Source organism: Pseudorca crassidens, chromosome 9 (genome assembly GCF_039906515.1).
Source record: "Pseudorca crassidens isolate mPseCra1 chromosome 9, mPseCra1.hap1, whole genome shotgun sequence".
NCBI lineage: Eukaryota > Metazoa > Chordata > Mammalia > Artiodactyla > Delphinidae > Pseudorca > Pseudorca crassidens.
This window is the reverse complement of record NC_090304.1, coordinates 71,823,325-71,843,554: the sequence shown is the minus strand read 5'-3', so window position 1 is coordinate 71,843,554 and position 20,230 is coordinate 71,823,325.

Here is a 20,230-nt window from a genome sequence, read left to right as displayed (position 1 = left end):
ACCTAGAGCCCATGCTCCGCACCAAGAGAAGCCACTGCAATAAGCCCGTGCCCCACAACGAAGAGTAACCCCTGTTCGCCGCAACTAGAGAAAAGCCCGGGCGCAGCAATGAAGACCCAATGCAGCCAAAAACTAAAAAAAACAAAAAACTTAAATTAAAAAATAAAATTTTAATTTGGGATAATTGTAGATTCGCATACAGGTGTAAGAAATAATACAGAGAGATGCCATGTACCCTCTATCCAGTTTCCTCCGATGATAACATTTTGAAAACTGTAGTACTTTTTACATTAACTCTGTGATCCATATTAAGTTAAGTTTTTATAAGGTGTGAGGTTTAGATAAAGGTTCATTTTTTTCCCCTATGGATATTCAATTGCTCTAGCACCATTTGTGAAAAGTTTATTCTTCCATTGAATTGCTTTTGCAGTTTTGTCAAAAACCAGTTAATATTTGTGTGAGTATTATTCTGAGTTCCCTATTCTGTTCCATTGATCTATGTGTCTATCCCTCCATCAATAACATACTGTTTTAATTATTGTAGATATGTATTGCCTTAATTATCAAGTAGAGTGATTCCTCCCACTATATCCTTTTTTAAGATTATTTTAGCTATTCCAGGGTATGTGCCTTTCCATGCAAATTTTAGAATAAATTTGTCTATTTTACAAAATTTTGCTGTGATTTTTATAAGAATTATGTTAAGCCTATAGATCAACTTGGGGAGAATTGACATCTTTACCATACTGAGTCTTCCAATCCATGAATACTCTATGTTTTTCAATTTATTTAGATATTTTTTGATTTCTTTAATAAGCATTTTGTCATTTTCAGCTTTGTTAAGTTTTCACCTAAAATATTTCATTTTCTTTGAAGTCATTATAAATTGTATTATGCTTTTAATATCAGTCTCCCCATGTTCATTGTTAATATATAGAAATGTAATGAATTTTTGCTTGTTGATCTTGTATCCTATGACCTTACTGAACTCACTTATCATTTCCAGAGTCCCTTGGGTTTTTTCTTTTTTTTACATAGTGATTTGTCATTTTCTCATGTCATCTGTCAATAAGGATAGTTTTATTTCTTCTTTTCCAATCTGAGTTCCTTTATTTCTTTTCCTTGCTTTATTGCTCTGGCTAGAACTACCAGTATTCTGTTGAATAAGAGGAATGAGAAGTATCCTTGCTTTTTTCCTGGTCTTAGTTAGAAAGAATTCAGTTTTTCACCATTATGTATGATGCTAGCTCTAGGGTTTGTTCGTTTGTTTGTTGTTTTGGTAGATGCTTTTTATCAAGTTGAGGTAGTTCTCTCCATTCCTAAATTGTTGAGAGTTTTTATCATGAATGTGTATTGAATTTGTCAAATGATTTTTCTGTACCAATCGATATGACCATATGATTCTTCTTTTTCTTTAGCTTATTGCTATGGTGGATTATATTGATTGATTTTTGAATGCTAAATCAGTCTTGCATACCTGGAACAAATTCCACTTAGTCAATGTGTATAATTCTTTTTATGCATTGTTGGATTCAGTTTGCTAATAATTTTTTGAGGAATTCTGCATCTAAGTTCAGTAGAGACATTGGTGTGCAGTTTATTTTTGGGGCTGTTTTTGTCTGATACTAGTATCAAGGTAATACTGTTCTTGTACAATGAGGTGAAATATTCCTTTTTCTTATTTTCTGGAAGAGATTGTTAAAATTTATGTTAATTCTTCTTTAAATGTTTGGTAAAATTCTCCAGTGATGCTATCTGGGCCTGAGAATTTCTTCTTCAGGACATTTTTAATTAAAAATTCAATTTCAGGGCTTCCCTGGTGGTGCAGTGGTTGAGACACGGGTTCGTGCTCCAGTCCGGGAGGATCCCACATGCCGCGGAGTGGCTGGGCCTGTGAGCCATGGCCGCTGAACCTGCGCGTCCGGAGCCTGCGCGTCCGGAGCCTGCACGTCCGGAGTCTGTGCTCCACAACGGGAGAGGCCACAACAGTGAGAGGCCCACATACCACAAAAAAAAAAAAAAAAAAAAAAATTCAATTTCAAAAGATACATGCACCCCAATGTTCATTGCAGCTCTATTTACAATAGCCAGGACACGGAAACAACAGAAATGTCCATCAACAGAGGAATGGATAAAGAAGATGTGGTATATATACACAATGGAATATTACTCAGCCATAAAAAAGAACAAATTAATGCCATTTGCAGTAACATGGATGGACCTAGAGATTGTCATACTGAGTGAAGTAAGTCAGATATAGAAAGGCAAATATCATATGATATGGCTTATATGTGGAATCTTAAGAAAGAGTATAAATGAACTTATTTACAACAGAAGTAGAGTCACGGATGTAAAAAACAAACTTATGGTTACCAGGGGATAAGGTGGGGGAGGGATAAATTGTGAGATTGGGATTGACATATACACACTACTATATATAAAATAGATAACCAATAAGAACCTGCTGTATAACACAGGGAACTCTACTCAATACTCTGTAATGGTCTATATGCGAAAAGAATCTAAAAAAAGAAAACAAAGTGGATCTATGTATACGTATAACTGATTCACTTTGCTGTACACCTAAAACTAAAACAACATTGTAAATCAATTATACTCCAAAATAATTAAAAATAAAAAATCAATTTCTTTAATGGTTATAAAATTAATCAGGTTATCTATTTCATCTTGGTTGAGTTTTAATAGTTTGTGGTCATTGGGGAATTGTATCATTTCTTCTAAATTGTTAAACTTATGAGTCCAATTTTGTTCATAGTATTCCATTCTTATTCCTTCAGTGGCTACAGGACCTATAATGATAGCCCCTTTTTTGTTTTTGGTAATAGTGATTTGTATTATCTCTCTTTTTAGAAGATTACGTATTTGTTAATGTTATTAATGCTTTTGAAAAACAAAGTTTTGGTTTCATTGTTTTCCTACTGTTTTCTTGTTTACAATTTTGTTAATTGCTCTTTTTAAAAAAATATTTCTTTCCCTCTGTTTGCTTTGGATTTTTTTTTATATACAGCAGGTTCTTATTAATTAACCATTTTATATACATTGGTGTATATATGTCAATTCCAATCACCCAATTCATCACACTACCACCCCCCCACCACATTTCTCCCCTTGGTGTCCATATGTTTGTTCTCTGCATCTGTGTCTCAATTTCTGCCCTGCAAACCGGTTCATCTATACCATTTTTCTAGGTTCCACATATATGCGTTAATATTTCATATTTGTTTTTCTCCTTCTGACTTACTTCACTCTGTATGACAGTCTCTAGAACCATCCACATCTCTACAAATGACCCAATTTCATTCATTTTTATAGCTGTGTAATATTCCATTGTATATATGTACCACATCTTCTTTATCCATTCATCTGTCGATGGGCATTTAGGTTGCTTCCATGTCCTGGCTATTGTAAATAGCGCTGCAATGAACACTGGGGTGCATGTGTCTTTTTGAATTATGGTTTTATCTTGGTATATGCTCCGAAGTGGGATTGCTGGGTCATATGGTAATTCTATTTTTAGTTTTTTAAGGAACCTCCTTACTGTTCTCTATAGTGGCTGTATCAATTTACATTCCCACCAACAGTGCAAGAGCGTTCCCTTTTCTCCACACCCTCTCCAGCATTTGTTGTTTGTAGATTTTCTGATGATGCCCATTTTAAATGGTGAGAGGTGATACCTTTTTGTAGTTTTGATTTGCATTTCTCTAATAATTAGTGATGCTGAGCAGCTTTTCATGTGCTTCTTGGCCATCTGTATGTCTTCTTTGGGGAAAGGTCTATTTAGGTCTTCTGCCCATTTTTGGAATGGGTTGTTTGTTTTTTTAATATTGAGCTGCATGAGCTGCCTGTAGATTTTGGAGATTAACCCTTTGTCGGTTGATTCATTTGCAAATATTTTCTCCCATTCTGAGGGTTGTCTTTTCATCTTGTTTGTAGTTTCTTTTGCTGTGCAAACACTTTTAAGTTTCACTAGGTCCCATTTGTTTATTTTTGTTTTTATTTCCATTACTCTAGGAGGTGGATCAAAAAATATCTTGCTGTGATTGACGTCAATGAGTGTTCTTCCTATGTTTTCCTCTAAGAGTTTTATAGTGTCTGGTCTTACATTTAGGTCTCTAGTCCATTTTGAGTTTATTTTTGTGTATGGTGTTAGGAAGTGTTCTAATTTCATCCTTTTACATGAAGATGTCCAGTTTTCCCAGTACCACTTATTGAAGAGACTGTATTTTCTCCATTGTATATCCTTGCCTCCTTTGTCATAAATTAGTTGACCATAGGTGCATGGGTTTATCTCTGGGCTTTCTATGCTGTTGCATTGATCTATATTTTGTTTTTGTGCCAGTACCATATTGTCTTGATTACTGTAGCTGTGTAGTATAGTCTGAAGTCCGGGAGCCTGATTCCTCCAGCTCCATTGTTTTCCCTCGAGACTGCTTTGGCTATTCGGGGTCTTTTGTGTCTCCATACAAGTTTTAAGAATTTTTGTTCTAATTCTGTAAAAAATGTCATTGGTAATTTGATAGGGATTGCATTGAATCTGTAGATTGCTTTGAGTAGTATAGTCATTTTCACAATACTGATTCTTCCAATCCAAGAACATAGTGTAACTCTTCATCTGTTTGAATCATCTTTAATTTCTTTCCTCAGTGTCTTATAGTTTTCTGCATACAGGTCTTTTGTCTCCCTAGGAAGATTTACTGCTGGTATTTTATTCGTTTTGTTGTAATGGTAAATGGGAGTGTTTCCTTAACTTCTCTTTCAGATTTTTCATCGTTAGTGTATAGGAATGCAAGAGATTTCTGTGCATTAATTTTGTATCCTGCTACTTTACCAAATTCATTCATTAGCTCTAGTAGCTTTCTGGTGGCATCTTTAGGATTATTTATGTATAGTATCATGTCATCTGCAAACAGTGACAGTTTTACTTCTTCTTTTCCAATTTGTATTCCTCTTATTTTTTTTTCTTCTCTGACTGTCATGGCTATGACTTCCAAAACTATGTTTAATAAGAGGGATGAGAGTGGACATCCTTGTCTTGTTCCTGATCTTAGAGGAAATGCTTTCAGTTCATCACCATTAAGAATGATGCTTGCTGTGGGTTTGTTACATATGGCCTTTATTATGCTGAGGTAGGTTCCCTCTATGCCCACTTTCTGGAGAGTTTTTACCATAAATGGGTGTTGAATTTTGTCAAAAGCTTTTTCTGTATCTATTGAGATGATCATATGGTTTTTAGTCTTCAATTTGTTAATATGGTGTACCACATTGATTGATTTGTGTACATTGAAGAATCCTTGAATCCCTGGGATAAATCCCACTTGATCATGGTGTGTGATCCTTTTAATGTGTTGTTAGATTCTGTTTGCTAGTATTTTGGTGAGGGTTTTTGCATCTATATTCATCAGTGATATTGGTCTGCAATTTTCTTTTTTTGTAGTATCTTTGTCTGGTTTTGGCATTGGGATGATTGTGGCCTCATAGAATGAGTTTGGGAGTGTTTGGAAGTGTTCCTTTCTCTGCAATTTTTTGGAAGAGTTTGAGAAGGATGGTTGTTACCTCTTCTCTAAATGTGTGATAGAATTCACCTGTGAAGCCATCTGGTCCTGGACTTTTGTTTGTTGGAAGGTTTTTAGTCACAGTTTCAATTTCATTACTTGTGATTGGTCTGTTCATATTTTCTATTTCTTTTTGGTTCAGTCTTGGAAGGATGTCCCTTTCTAAGGGTTTGTCCATTTCTTCCAGGTTGTCCATTTTATTGGCATATAGTTGCTTGTAGTAATCTCTCACAATCCTTTGTATTTCTGCAGTGTCAGTTGTTCTCCTTTTTCATTTCTAATTCTGTTGATTTGAGTCTTCTCCATTTTTTTTCTTGATGAGTCTGGCTAATGGTTTATCAATTTTGTTTATCTTCTCAAAGAACCAGCTTTTAGTTTTATTGATCTTTGCTATTGTTTCCTTCATTTCCTTTTCATTTATTTCTGATCTGATCTTTATGATTTCTTTCCTTCTGCTAATTTGGGGTTTTTTTGTTCTTTCTCTAATTGCTTTAAGAGTAAGGTTAAGTTATTCATTTGAGATGTTTCTTGTTTCTTGAGGCAGGATTGTATTGCTATAGACTTCCCCCTTAGAACTGCTTTTGCTGCATCCCATAGGTTTTGGATCATTGTCTTTTCATTGTCATTTGTCTCTAGGTATTTTTTGATTCCCTCTTTGATTTCTTCAGTGATCTCTTGGTTTTTTTGTAAAGTATTGTTTAGCCCCCATGCGTTTGTGTTTTTTAGGTATTTTTCCCTGTAATTGATTTCTAATCTCATAGCATTGTGGTCAGAAAAGGTGCTTGATATGATTTCAATTTTCTTAAATTTACTGAGGCTTGATTTGTGACCCAAAATGTGATCTATCCTGGAGAATGTTCCGTGTGCACTTGAGAAGAAAGTAATCTGCTGTTTTTGGATGGAATATCCTATAAATATCAATTAAATCTATCTGGTCTATTGTGTCATTTAAAGCTTGTGTTTCCTTATTAATTTTCTGCCTGGATGATCTTTCTATTGGTGTAAGTGAGGTGTTAAAGTCCCCCACTATTATTGTGTTACTGTCGATTTCCTCTTTTATAGCTGTTAGCAGTTACCTTATGTATTAAGGTACTCCTGTGTTGGGTGCATATAATTTATAATTGTTCTATCTTCTTCTTGCCTTGATCCCTTGATTATTATGTAGTGTCCTTCCTTGTCTCTTGTAACATTCTTTATTTTAAAGTGTATTTTATCTGATATGAGTATTACTACTCCAGTTTTCTTTTGATTTCCTTTTGCATGGAATATCTTTTTCCATCCCCTCACTTTCAGTCTGTAGGTGTCCCTAGGTCTGAAGTGGGCTCTTGTAGACAGCACATATATGGATCTTGTTTTTGTATTCATTCAGCAAGTCTGTGTCTTTTGATTGGAGCATTTAATCCATTCACGTTTAAGGTATTTATCGATATGTATGTTCCTTTTACCATTTTCTTAATTGTTATGGGTTTATTTTTGTAGGTCCTTTTCTTCTCTTGTGTTTCCCACTTAGAGAAGTTCCTTTAGCATTTGTTGTAGAGCTGGTTTGGTGGTGCTGAATTCTCTTAGCTTTGCTTGTTTGTAAAGTTTTTGATTTCTCCATTGAATGTGAATGAGATCCTTGCCAAGTAGAGTAATCTTGGCTGTAGGTCCTTCCCTTTCATCACTTTAAATATGTCATGCCACTCCCTTCTGGCTTGGAGAGTTTCTGCTGAGAAATCAGCTGTTAACATTATGGGAGTTCCCTTCTATGTTATTTGTTGTTTTTCCCTTGTTGCTTTCAATAATTTTTCTTTGTCTTTAATTTTTGCCAATTTCATTACTATGTGTCTCAGCTTATTTCTCTTTGGGGTTATCCTGTATGGGACTCTCTTCCTGGACATGGGTGGTTATTTCCTTTCCCATGTTAGGGAAGTTTTTGACTATAATCTGTTCAAATATTTTCTCAGGTCCTTTCTCTCTCTTCTCCTTTTGTACCCCTATAATGCGAATGCTATTGCATTTAATGTTGTCCCAGAGATCTCTAAACCTGTCTTCATTTCTTTTCATTTTTTTTTTCTTTATTCTGTTCCATGGCAGTGAATTCCACCATTCTGTCTTCCAGGTCACTTATCCGTTCTTCTGCCTCAGTTATTCTGCTATTGATTCCTTCTAGGGTATTTTTCATTTCAGTTATTGTATTGTTCATCTCTGTTTGTTCTTTAATTCTTCTAGGTCTTTGTTAAACATTTCTTACATCTTCTTGATTTTTGCCTCCATTCTTTTTCTGAGGTCCTGAATTATCTTCACTATCATTATTCTGAATTCTTTTTCTGAAAGGTTGCCTATCTCCCCTTCATTTATTTGTTTTTCTGTGGTTTTATCTTGTTCCTTCATCTGATACATAGCCCTCTGCCTTTTCTTCTTGTCTATCTTTCTGTGAATGTGGTTTTTGTTCCACAGGCTGGAAGATTGTAGTTCTTCTTGCTTCTGCTGTCTGCCCTCTGGTGGATGAGGCTATCTAAGAGGCTTGTGCAAGTTTCCTGATGGCAGAGACTCAATTTGGATTTATTTTGCTTTTTGTTTTCTCATTTCTTAAAGCAGGAACTTAGATTATTGATTTGAGATATTTTGTCTTTTTTAATGTAATCATTTGGATGCTACAAATGTCCCTCTTAGCACTGCTTTAGCTGCATCCATAAATTTTGATATTTTTCATTTTCATTCAGTTTGTATAATTCTTAATTTTCTTTGAGATTTTCTTTTTGACTCATGGATTGTGTAAAAGTGTGTTGTTTTATTCCAAGTGTGTGAAGATTTTCCTGTTATCTTTCTGTTATTGATTTCTAGTTTTAGTCTATTATGGTGGTAGAAGAAATTCTATATGGTTTCAATTATATGAAATTGTTAGATTTATTTTATGATTCAGAACATGTTCTATCTTGCTGAATGTTCCACAGTCACTGGGAAATAATGTGTATTCTACTGTAATTGGATGTAGCATTCTATAAATATCAACTAGATCATATTGGTTAATGGTGTTGTTCAGTTCTTCTATATCTTTGCTAATTTTCTCACTAGTAGTTCTATCACTTGCTGAGAGTAGAGCGTTGAATTTTCCAACTGTAATTGTAGATTTATCTATTTCTCTCTTCAGCCCTATCAATTTTTTTTTCATGTATTTTGAACCTCTGTTTTTTGGCACATACACATCTTGGATTACTATATCTTCTTGGTGAATTGAACCCCTTATCATTATGTAATGTCCCTCTTTGTTCCTAGCAAATTTCTTTGCTCTGAAGTCTACTTTATCTGATATTATTATAGCCACTGCTCATTTTTCAATTAATGTTAGCATGATACATTTTTTTCCATTCTTTTACTTTCATCCCACCTATGTTACTGTATTATATTTGAAGTTAATATCTTATAACTAGCATATAGTTAGGTGATTTTTAAATTTCCTCTGCTAATATCTATCTTTTAATTGGTATATTTGAATGAGTTATATTTAAAATAACTAATTATTGATGTTTTAGAGCTTAAATCTACCCTTTTATTATTTATTTTCTCAGTTTCTCCCGCTCGCTTTCTCATTCTTTTCTTTCTCTTTCCTCGCTTTCCTTTGGGTTCCTTGAGCTTTCATTAGGATTCTGTAAGTTTTATTTATACTGATTTTGAGTATATTCCTTTGTATAGTTTTTCTTAATGGTTATTTTAGGTATTACTATGTACACATATAACTTATCACAGTTTATTTGTATCTAGGTTCTACTACTTCCAGTAAAATATTGTAACTTTACTTCCATTTAGTTCTCTGCCCTCCCCACATTTTCAACCATTTCCTCAACTTATATTGAGCACCACAACAGATGTATAGCTTTTGTCTGAACCATCAAATATGATTTAAGAAATTCATGAGGAGAAGCCTGATCTATTATATTTACCCTTATCTTCCCCATTCTGTTGGTCTTTTTTCCTTTCTGAAGTCCAGGCCTTCTTCTGTTATAATATCCTTTCTGCTAGAAGAACTTCCTTCAGCCACTCTTTAACTGTAAATCTACTAGTGACAAATTCTCTTAGTCTTCCTTCGTCTGAGATGTCTTTATTTCCCCTTCATGCCTGAAGGACAGTTTCATTAGATAGAGCTTTCAGTTGACAGTTCTTTCTTTTCAGTACTTGAAAAATGTGCTACTTTTTTTCTGAATGAGAAATCCACTATCATTCAGATTGTTATTCCTGTACAGATGATGTGTGATTCTTTGATTGTTTTAAGCATTTGTTTTTAAATTTCAAGACTTTTATGATGTGTCTTGACTTGGATTTCTTTGAGTTTATCTTAACTGGAGGGGTTTTTTTCAGTTTCTTTAATCTGTAGCTTTATGCCTTTTTCCAAATTTGAGAAGTTTTAGCCATTATTTCTCTGAATACTTTTTCAGCCCCACATTCTTGCTCTCTCATTCTGGGATTCTGATGATATCACAAATTCCAAGGCTCTGTTAATTCTTTTTTTTCAGTCTATTTTATATCTGTTGTTCAGATTGAGTAAATTCTATTGATTTGTCCTCAATTCACAGATTCTGTCTCTCCACACTATTGTTGAACACATTCAGTAAGTTTTTTTATTTTGGTTATTGTATTTTTCAGTTCTATATAATTTACACTTGATATTTTCCACAAGTTTTTCTATTTTTCATTTTTCCAAGAGAATTTGTTGGAGCACTTTTAGAGTGGCTGCTTTAAAATCTTTGTGGGATAGTTTCAGCATCTGATCAATCTCAGTTTTGACATTGATTGTCTTTTCTCTTTCAGGTTGTGATTTTCCTGGTTTTTGGTATGACAAATTATTGTTATTTATATTCTGGACATTTTAGATATTATACTAAGGGATTCTTGATCCTATTTAAATATTTCACTTTAGTAGGCAGTCACCCTGTTTGGACTTAGCATATAGGTTGTGTCCTACTTTTGTGGGCTATAGTTCCAATGGCAATTTAGTTTTCTGAGTTCTTGCAATGCTATCCTGGACTGCTTTGTTCTTTTGATCCAGTTTGAGCTTCCACTGGATCCCTGCTGATGCTACCTGTGGGGCCAGAAAGTGTTTCCCTAGACTGTCTGATGGCATTAGGTGGGAGCTAGGAGATAACAGACCCATGGGATAAGAGTGATTTCTGTGGCTTGTTCTTCAGCCACACAGGTGCTCTGCTGGTGGCACCAGGAGAGGAAGAGCTTACCTGGATCTTCTGGCACTGGTGGGTCAGGAGCCATTGGGAGCCACCAGATCTGAATAGCTCTCTACTCGTAGTGTGGGCAAAGAGAGTCCAGGCCTGCTGGTACATGCAGAGCTGTACCTGTTGTGGGTTGCAGGAAAGAGCCCCTGCCCCCAACTCTGCCACCACTGGATGTGCATCTCCCTGCTAAGTCCCTGCTGGGCTTCACCTTTCCTGGTTGTTTGGCTAGAGAGAGCAGGTATTGACTATTTCAGGTTTAGGCTTCTCAGGTGCCCCATTCAAGCTATATGAAAGAGAAAAGGAAATCCAGAGAACTCACTGCAAGTCCCGAGGTCCCCAGCCAGTCTTCAAGTCCCGAGGTCCCCAGCCAGTCTGCCTTCTTTCCACGTTCATGGTTTTATGTTGAACTCTTTCCACTGTATTTAGTTGTATTTCCAGGAGAGGAGAAGAGAAAATTGAACCCAACATTTTACTTTTGAAAACTGAGTGAAGTTTTTAAAGAGAAAAGCAAACTCCTCTTACTTTACATTGTTAGTATTTCACAAAAGAAGGTACAATTTAATACCTAAAAAAGTTGAAAGGGCATAATCTCAGAATAAAGTATATCTTTTAAGTTGAATAAATTTAACTTCATGAAGAGCTCACCATATTGTTTTTATTTTCTCATTTCTCCTTGGACCTGTGAAAATTGCATTCCCTACTCACACCCATCAGCAGCAAGGTGTTTGGGGATCAATGTCACTGTTGTCCCTCTTGAGTTGGAAGCAGCAGTGCAGTGGGGAAGAATGAGCATAGGTTTGGAATACAAAGTTGTGGGTTCAAATCCTGCATCTCCTACCTGCCAGGTGGGTGACCTCAGGTAAGTCATCAGTGGGATAGTGGGAAAGGCTAAGCTTTGATGTCCACAGATCTAGAAATTCCATCTCTGTTACTTAGTAGCTGAGTAACCTTAAACAAATTATCAAACTTCTCAATGGCTGTTATCTCATCAGTAACATGGGAATAGTGTGAGAGCCAAGGAGGAGTAATGGGAGAATGCTTGTAAGACACTCAGCATGGTGTTTCATATTGGATAAAGTAAACACTCAACAGTTGGTAGCTCTCTCTCCAGGGGTAAATATACTCATATGGATACCAATCCTTATGTCTTAGAAGGGTTTGAGGATTTAATGAGATGATATATAAAAGCAACTTGTAGTGCCTGGTTCATAATAAGCACTTAAATAACTTTGAGTTCTCTTTCCCCACACTTTACCTCAGTTTCCAAATCTGTAAACTAGGTCCAGTAAGTCTTACTGCACAGAGTTGATGCACGAATTGGATGTAACAATTACACTCAAGTGCTTTGTAATCTGGGGCACTCTGTACACATGTCAGTTACAACTACAGTAATGGGTCCTGCCCATGTTTGTATATTTGCACAGGCTTCTCAGAGGACCTGATGGACTATTATCATGATAAACAGTCACCTCATAGAACAAATTAACCCAGGCCTAGGGCTAAGGCTGAAGGCAAAAAGAAATAGGTCTGGGAACCAGAAAACAAAATTAAAAAATATTGAAACGCAACCCATAGTATTTGGCCTGCATCCTCTCTGCCGTAGATCCCCATGCATTGTCTCATTGTGAGAAATGTTTGTGGGAAGCCACAGATCTTTACAGATGGATAGAATCAAAAAGGAAAACAGCATGCACAAAATCAAAACTCATCAGCCCCCTGCTGTCACTCCTCTGTATCTTCTCTGAAGCAGACACTCCTAGCCCAGCAATGTTGGGGTTTGGCCCAGGCTCTCTGGGAGCTACACTAATTCTTTGGGATATGTCAGGACACACGTCCTTGTTAAAAGGACCTGGAATGTGACCTCTCCAAGGCCTGAGCATGCTGGCTCTTGTCCTCCTCCCCAAAATAGCTTTTAGAAGGCATGAATGCAAGAAAAGGAGTAATAGAAGAAGAGTCAGCAGGGACGATGAGCAGAGAAACAGAAGCAAAGAGCAACAGAGTCAAAGCTGCATATCCAGAAGATGCTCAGTCGTGTTAGGATAGCTTGGTGGGCAGAGGCTGGAAGGAAGAAAGACCACTTAAATATTACCACAGCAATTCAGGGAGACACTTCCGGTTTTAAGGTACAGAACAGAGCTGTCACTTACTACTCACCCTGGCCTCCAGCCTTAGCTGGTTAGATGTATGGTCACCATGTCTTTGAAAGTATTACTTGTTGATTCTCATAAGTAACTAATTCAGTTTGATCGAGCTCTGACCATGTACCTGGTTTTTATGACAGACACAGTTGAAGGAAAGGAGTTGTGGAGAAATACAAGTCCTCATCTTTGCACACTTCCATGCCCTACAGGAAGTGGCCTGAGCTGCAAAAAGGCAGCCAACCTTATCATAATCTTTTCTCAGTGCAGACACATAAGTATAGAGGGGCTTCCGGACAGGGTGAGAAGACTTCCTACTGGTGGCTGAGGGTGGTGTGTCGCTTCATGTAGGAGAGGACAGAGGAGGGTGTCTTAGGAGAGAGGATGGTACAATCCAAGGCCATGAAACAGGAATGCTCCCGGTGTGCTCTGGAGGTGGTGGGTAAACCACTTTGTGTGGAGTGGAGGCTTTGTGTTGAAGATAATCATGAGAGACAGGAAGGAAAGGGTGGGAGAGGATCTTAAATGTCAAGCAAAGGAGGTGGGATTGTACGTCATTGGCAGAAAAGAGCACTGAGGGTTTGGGGTAAGGGGCGGGGGTGGGGTAATATATTCAGAGCACAGTTTTAGGAAGATTCCTCTACAGTGTGGATTAAAAGGATAGAGGCTGAAGAAAGGGGACTTCAGAAGCAATTATTCAGTTATTTCAAGACAAGAGTCTGAACCATAATGGTGCCAGAAAGTGTAGGTTGGGATACAAGAAATATAGTAAAAAGAAATGCTAGGACTTTGCAAGTGGACTTGAAGATATGAACAGAGGAGGAGATAAGAGGTCTTGGAGCTGGATGACCAAAAGTAGGACAGAGGCGACTGGACAGAAGTGGTCAGTGCAACTGGGTGGGCTAGGAGAAAGAGTGGCTTCGGAACTAAAATACCAGATCTACCTCTTTCTACCTGTAGGGTAGTGGGCAGGTATTTATTCTTCCTGAATCTCTATTTGCTCCTACATCAAACAGATGTCAAAGCATCACACACATCAAAGGGATGTTATGAGGAGTAAGTGAGAGAATAAATATAAGCTATCTGGCAGAGTGGTTGGTCCATTGTACTTGCTCATAACTAAGAGTCCCCTTGGTCCTATTTCCCCTCCTCCAGCCCCAGGAATATGTGCACTGTATTCTCATCTGTAACTTCTCCCAGGCCCTCTGAGTGTTCTAAGCAGTGGAAGAGGGCTCAGCGGTCCCGGCAACTTGAACTCTGCAGAGTGAATCAGAGAACAGGAGTAAATAGCAGTCATTCACATTTCAGGTCAGAGTTTAAGTGAAGTGATGTTTTGTTCATTGGCCTCTTGTTCTAAAAAGGCCATTGGCTGAAAAATTCAGCCACGTATTTGAACAGTGGAGCTTAGACTGACTGGGGGCCAGAAACTTCAGATTAATGATCCCTGGACTCTCCAATATCAGAAACTAACAGAAAGAAAATCGGTTACTAGAAAGTTTTAAAAAAAAAAAAAAGAATGTTGTAAATCTTCCAGACCTCACAGATCTCGAAGGAAGATGGGCAAATCTGGACTTGAAATCTGAGGCATACATAGGAGCTGTCAGGCAGGTGTAGACAAGATAAATTTCAAACAGCAAAAGAAGAAAAATCTAAGACTGAGAGGGCCTGTAGGCCTGCAGGCCTGGGAGTGGGGGGTGGGAGGGATGTGTGCAGGTGAGGGTCACCTGACCCTCTTTCCTGGGAGGAGGGGCTGACCTAGGTTGGTGGGAGACTGGCTGAGTATAAGTCTACAGCAGCCTTGTCATCATCACTTTCAGGTTCTAACAGAGGAATGAGCACTATGATTGCCTGGGTGCTCCTTACGTGGAAGACCCTGGGTGGAGGAGGAGGCAGGACCAGCCTGGTTGCAGAGGACAGCATTCCGCTTCCTCCTGGTCCCAGAACTGATGGGGAATCACTGCCACGAACACCTTCTCCCACCCTGAGCTCATGGAGAGAAACGTTGCTGGCGGAGAAGGGAGGGCACTGCTAATACCCTGATAGGACAGGGGATCTCAGCCTGAGGACTAGAACAGCTTTTCTACCTACATTCCCCACTGAGAGTAGATTGGAGGCCTCAGCCCTGCAGTAAGTACTGTAAAGCCACTGGACAGCAAGTTCCCCATGGGCATGCGTTGCGGCTCTCTGATGCCTGAAAAATGAGCAGAGATGAGCTGGGCACACCGGGCCCCCCCGATCAACTGGCCAGCCCACATCTCCAGCGTCAGAGCCATAACAAGTAATGCACTTGGGCACCATGTGCCAGGCACTTTTCTAAGTGGTCTACAGGAATATTAGGGAATTTCATTGCCACAAAACCCCTGTGAGGTAGGTACCACCTCCCACTTTACAGATGAAAAAGCTGAGACACGGAAAGGTGACAAGCCTGCCCAAGGACACAGACTAGAAAGTAGAGAGGTTTGGCCTCAAATCCATGCAGAGTCTGGGTTCTTTACTGCCCCAGTAGGTGGCCTCCCAGAGGAGGAAGCCCTCGCTGAGCCCCAGCCTCTGGTTGGGAGCCCCTGCCTCTGTGCTTCATAGTGCTTGTCATGCTGAGCTGTGATTGCTTGACTGTCCCCCACTAGACTATATGCTCCATGAGGCAGAGACCGTGTCTCTCTTGTTCAATCCTCTGTCCCCAGTGCTTAGAACAGAGTTGTGGCCACGAAAATGCACCATGTACATTTCAGCTCTCCTACTGCAGGAGTATATTTGGCAGATGTCTCGCCATCCCCCACTGGACATGTCCACCACTGTGTATATGTGCTTCCCATGGGCTGCCCCGTGACCAACGACAGTGTACAGCAGGGCTCTTAAGGCAGCTCATTCCTGAGAGACGCAGGACTTCCTGTTGACCTTGCCAAAATTTTCTTAGAACTGCTCTGCAGCCTAAGACCTGTCTTCCTCCTAATAAAAGAGTCCTCATATTACCAAGGTTAATTGACCTTGGTCAGCTGGAGGAGAAAGGGCTGATTATACAACTGGGAAAAGGAGGAATACATGTGCAACCCATGTAATCCACTGTGACCTAAGGGATAAAAATGGACAGAGATTATGGAAAAAGAAGATTGGGATGGAAAGAGCCATGTATGTTTCTTCTTCATTGCAATGTCAGCATCATTGGCCAGATGGGATGACTCTTACACTAGGGTCAATTATTCCTTAAGGTCACAGTTAATTTATTCTTGGAAGATAGATAGTGTACCTTACATAAAGTGCCTGGCATACATGTGGTCTGTAAACACTGGTTGAATAAATGAATGAATGTTTCAAGAAGGATTATATATTTTCCTATTTTAAAGGCTACCCAACACATTCAAAACAAGTTTCAGAGAAAACTATAATGTTTATCAACATCCATCCATCTGAGATTTGTTGTTTTGCGATATCCTAGCTTTCAGGGGCAGAGCGGACCTCTGGCTTTCTACTTTCTGGTTCCAGTTGCTTTCTGAGGTCCAGGAGCCCTCCTGTTCTTGAGTTCTCTGTGTTGTTCCTGAATCCTTCTAATTAGGACAGTAAGACTTTGGCAGGTGGGAATGGAGAACAGGGATGGTCCAAGAAAGGTAGATGAGTCAACAAGGGCCTAGAGGTACAAGGGGAAAGATCATTCTCAGAAAACTGCATAAATCCTATGGAACACAAAGCAATCGGAGTTTCATGAGAAATGAGTACGTAAATGCCCAACTCTATAGCAAGTCTTGGTTGCCAGCTTAAGTTTAAATTCTTCTTGTGTAGGCATTGAGAAGCCATACATATTTCTGAGCAGTGAGGAACCGGAGTCAGATAGGCATTCTAGAAGGCTTTCTCTGGAGTCGAGTGGGTGATAGAGCAGAAGCCAGCAAAAATCCAGGGGAGAGAATATTTAGACTTGGACAGGGCAATGGAAATGGAAAGTAGGAGACAGTTCAAGAGATATTTATCAATACGGTTCAGCAGCCTACGGCCCGGAGGTGGTAATATCACTGACTAAGTTACGGAAAAACTGAGATAGCCTATGTTAAAGCATGTGGTTAAATCTCAACATGATCGGTACATGCCAGGGGCATTGTCCCTGTTATTCTGATGCTCATCTTCTTCCAGGACCTTTCTCTAAAGGGAAAAGTGGTTTCTACTCCTAAAGGGTTTTTTTTCCCCTCCTGTTGTATCTATTTACTTTTCTTTACATGGAGCAGAAAAGTTTGTGAGGACTGTAGCTCTTTCACCCATCCAAGTTATCCACGATTGCCAATCATTTGATTAAAAGAAAAAAGTTAGTAGGCTTTTGCCACACACTACATATAATTGACTTTGTGCACTTTTTTGTGCACTTCCTACTCTTGTTCAAGTTATTTTTGCATTAAATGGGTTACAATTGCTCTTTTTCGTATGACATTTATTATAAACTTACCTTCTCTCCCTACTAGACTGTAAGGCCTTAATGCAAGGTATTGTTTCTTTCCTTCCCTATATACCCTCTGTGCCTGGCGTACTGCTGGTTCATGGGAAAGGCTAAACAAATACCCAATTAATTGATAACTTAGCTCTGCCAAAAATCCCTGGCAGAGGTAGATTTACTCTTACCCTCTCCTGACTTTTGGAAAGATTCATCTCAACATTAGTACTCTAAAAATGTCAATTTGCATTGGGCAAATAATCTCTTAGGTACAGCAGGTTAGGAAGAAAACAATGGGCAGTAAAAAGGTTGACCCTATTTAAATGTGGAAATGGCATGTGAACAGAGAATCAAAGACAAGGGGAAAGAAAGAAAGAAGAGAAAGGATGAGTTGGAAGCAGAAGGAATTAATTCTCTGGAGGAGTGAGAGCTGGAATAAAATCATGGAATCATAGAATCATGGACTGTTCCAGCTAGAAAGAGCTGTAGAGACCATCTCATCTGACTCCTCGTGTCATAGTTTGGAAAGGTGTGCAAGTGGACCCAAGAAATTCTGGGTTTGGGAACCATGAAGTATAAAGGAAATAGCTCAGATATCATAGGACTAAAGAAATATCTGTTTAAAACTGATTTGCGGGATTTTGTACCTATGGCTTTGTTTCTCACGTCTTCACAACCTGGCCTAGAATCATTTTCCAATAATTTCCTTCTTGACAAACTCTTCCTCACCCTTCCAGCCCTATCTCATATGCCAGCTCTTCGTGCAGACTTCTCCCTCTCCCCAGGGTCTGGTCACTCCTCTTCTGGGCTCCCTGAACATTTGTACACAAGTCCATTATATTCTTTATCATACATTATTATAGTTATAGTTTCCATGAGAGCACCCCGTGAGAGCCTCAGAGGCAGAATTTGCGTGATGTCTTTTTTCATCTCTACCCATGTCTGGCACAGTGCCTGCTGGCTTCTCCATAAGCGTTGAATGAATGAATGGATGAATGAATGAATGAGCCATTTGAAATTTTCTCTCTCCTCATGAATTGTGAGATATGGGAATAATATCAGCTCATCTCATGGTAGAGCACAGGTGAGTAGCCCAATTCATGTTAATGAAAAGGCTGAATTTTCTAAAAATAAATGAATCTGTAATATGCCTATCTGTGGACTATTTATGCTACAATTCCTTTTTCTCTATTGACAATATCTACTGTGTCTCTTAATAGTGATTACCCTATTTAAAATTGCTACCTTCCCGCATGCTAAACTCCCTACCCCCCTTTTTACTTCTCCTTTTTCCCTATAGCATTATCAGCTTCAAACTCACTAACCACTAATTTATTGAGTTTCATGTTTGTTGTTTATCCCCCTCACTAGAATGTAAGCTGCGTGAGGCCTGATATTTTTGTCTGTTTTGTTCACTGCATCATCCAGGGCGCCTAGAACAGGGCACTTGTTTAGCATTCAGTGTTTGTTGAATGAATGAAGGATTGGATGAACGAATAAAGATGGAACTCTTTGGCACGATCCACATATCCCCTGTGTTATCTCTGCCATTTCTTCTAGCTCTTTTCCCATGGCTCTCAACTGGGGCCAATTTTTCCCTCCAGAAAATGTCTTGAGATATTTTTTGTTGTCACAACTCAGGGGGAAAGGAGGGTGCTACTGATATCTAGTAGGTGGAGGTCAGGGATACTGCTAAACACCTTGCAATGCACAAGACACCTCCCTGCCCAACAAAAAGTTATTCAGCCCCAAATATCAATAGGGCCCTACTTTATTCAATGCCCCATCCTATCCACCCCAGCACCATTGAATTACTTGTAGTTCCCAAACGCTCTCATTTTTTAAACTTGCGTTACCTGGCACATGACTTGAAATGCCCTTCCTATTTTGTCTCTCTGATGAATGACTACTTATACTTCAAGCTGAAGCTGAAGCTCAAGTATCACCTTTTTCTAGATGCTTCCCTGACCCCTCAGGACAGAGTGAAGTTCTTCTTCTGGGTTTTCTGGGCACCTTGTTCATTCCTCTATTGTATCATTTAACCATATTCCTGCATTTGTAATTTCCTTTTAACCTGTCTTTCTATTCTGTGAGCCACTGAAAAGCAGAAACTGATTGCTTTCAGAATCCCCATTGCTTAGCACAGGTCCCGGAAAATAGAAGGTGTTTAGTAAAACCTTGTTAAATGAATGAATGAATCCTTTGGGTGATAGAGACATTATAGAACCTTCACCCTGATGTCTCTATTTCAAATTATTCTCTCCCATCTCTAAACTACTATAAGCTCTTATCATCTGTGTCACAGAAGGTATGTATAAGTACTCAATGTTCATATTATTTTGTCTCCCAGAAAACTACCTACTGAGCTGTTGGAACATTTGAGATTATAGCTTCTTCTTGGTTCTCTCCTTCACAATAGTAGAATGTAGTTGGCCCTAAGAAACCCAATAAGGTACTTGATTTGTACTAACTCCAACCAGAAAGCATAAATAGAAGCAGTAAAAGTTCATCTAGCTTAGCCCGGTCATGTGGAGAAACCTGCCTATCAAGCTGCCTAACTCTGGACCTACCACTTGGGACCTGGCCGCCATTTCAAGTGCCTATGGCTGTATCCATTAAGGCCATGAAAGGATGGACTCCCAGGCATGGGGAATCCCTTAGTCAGTTTATTAGATCAGGTACGAAATGTGTTTTTCTCACATCAGCAGCATCAGTTTAAATATAGGCTCCCTATTTTGTTAAAATTCAATAAGAATGGTTCAACTTGAGCTTCTGAACATAGCATAACCCCCAAGTTTGCATGAAATAAAAGAAACAATGAGCACTATATTGATACTTACAAAATATCCATTATTATAACGAACTGAAATATTCCTTATTTGCCTCTGAACTGGGCAAGTG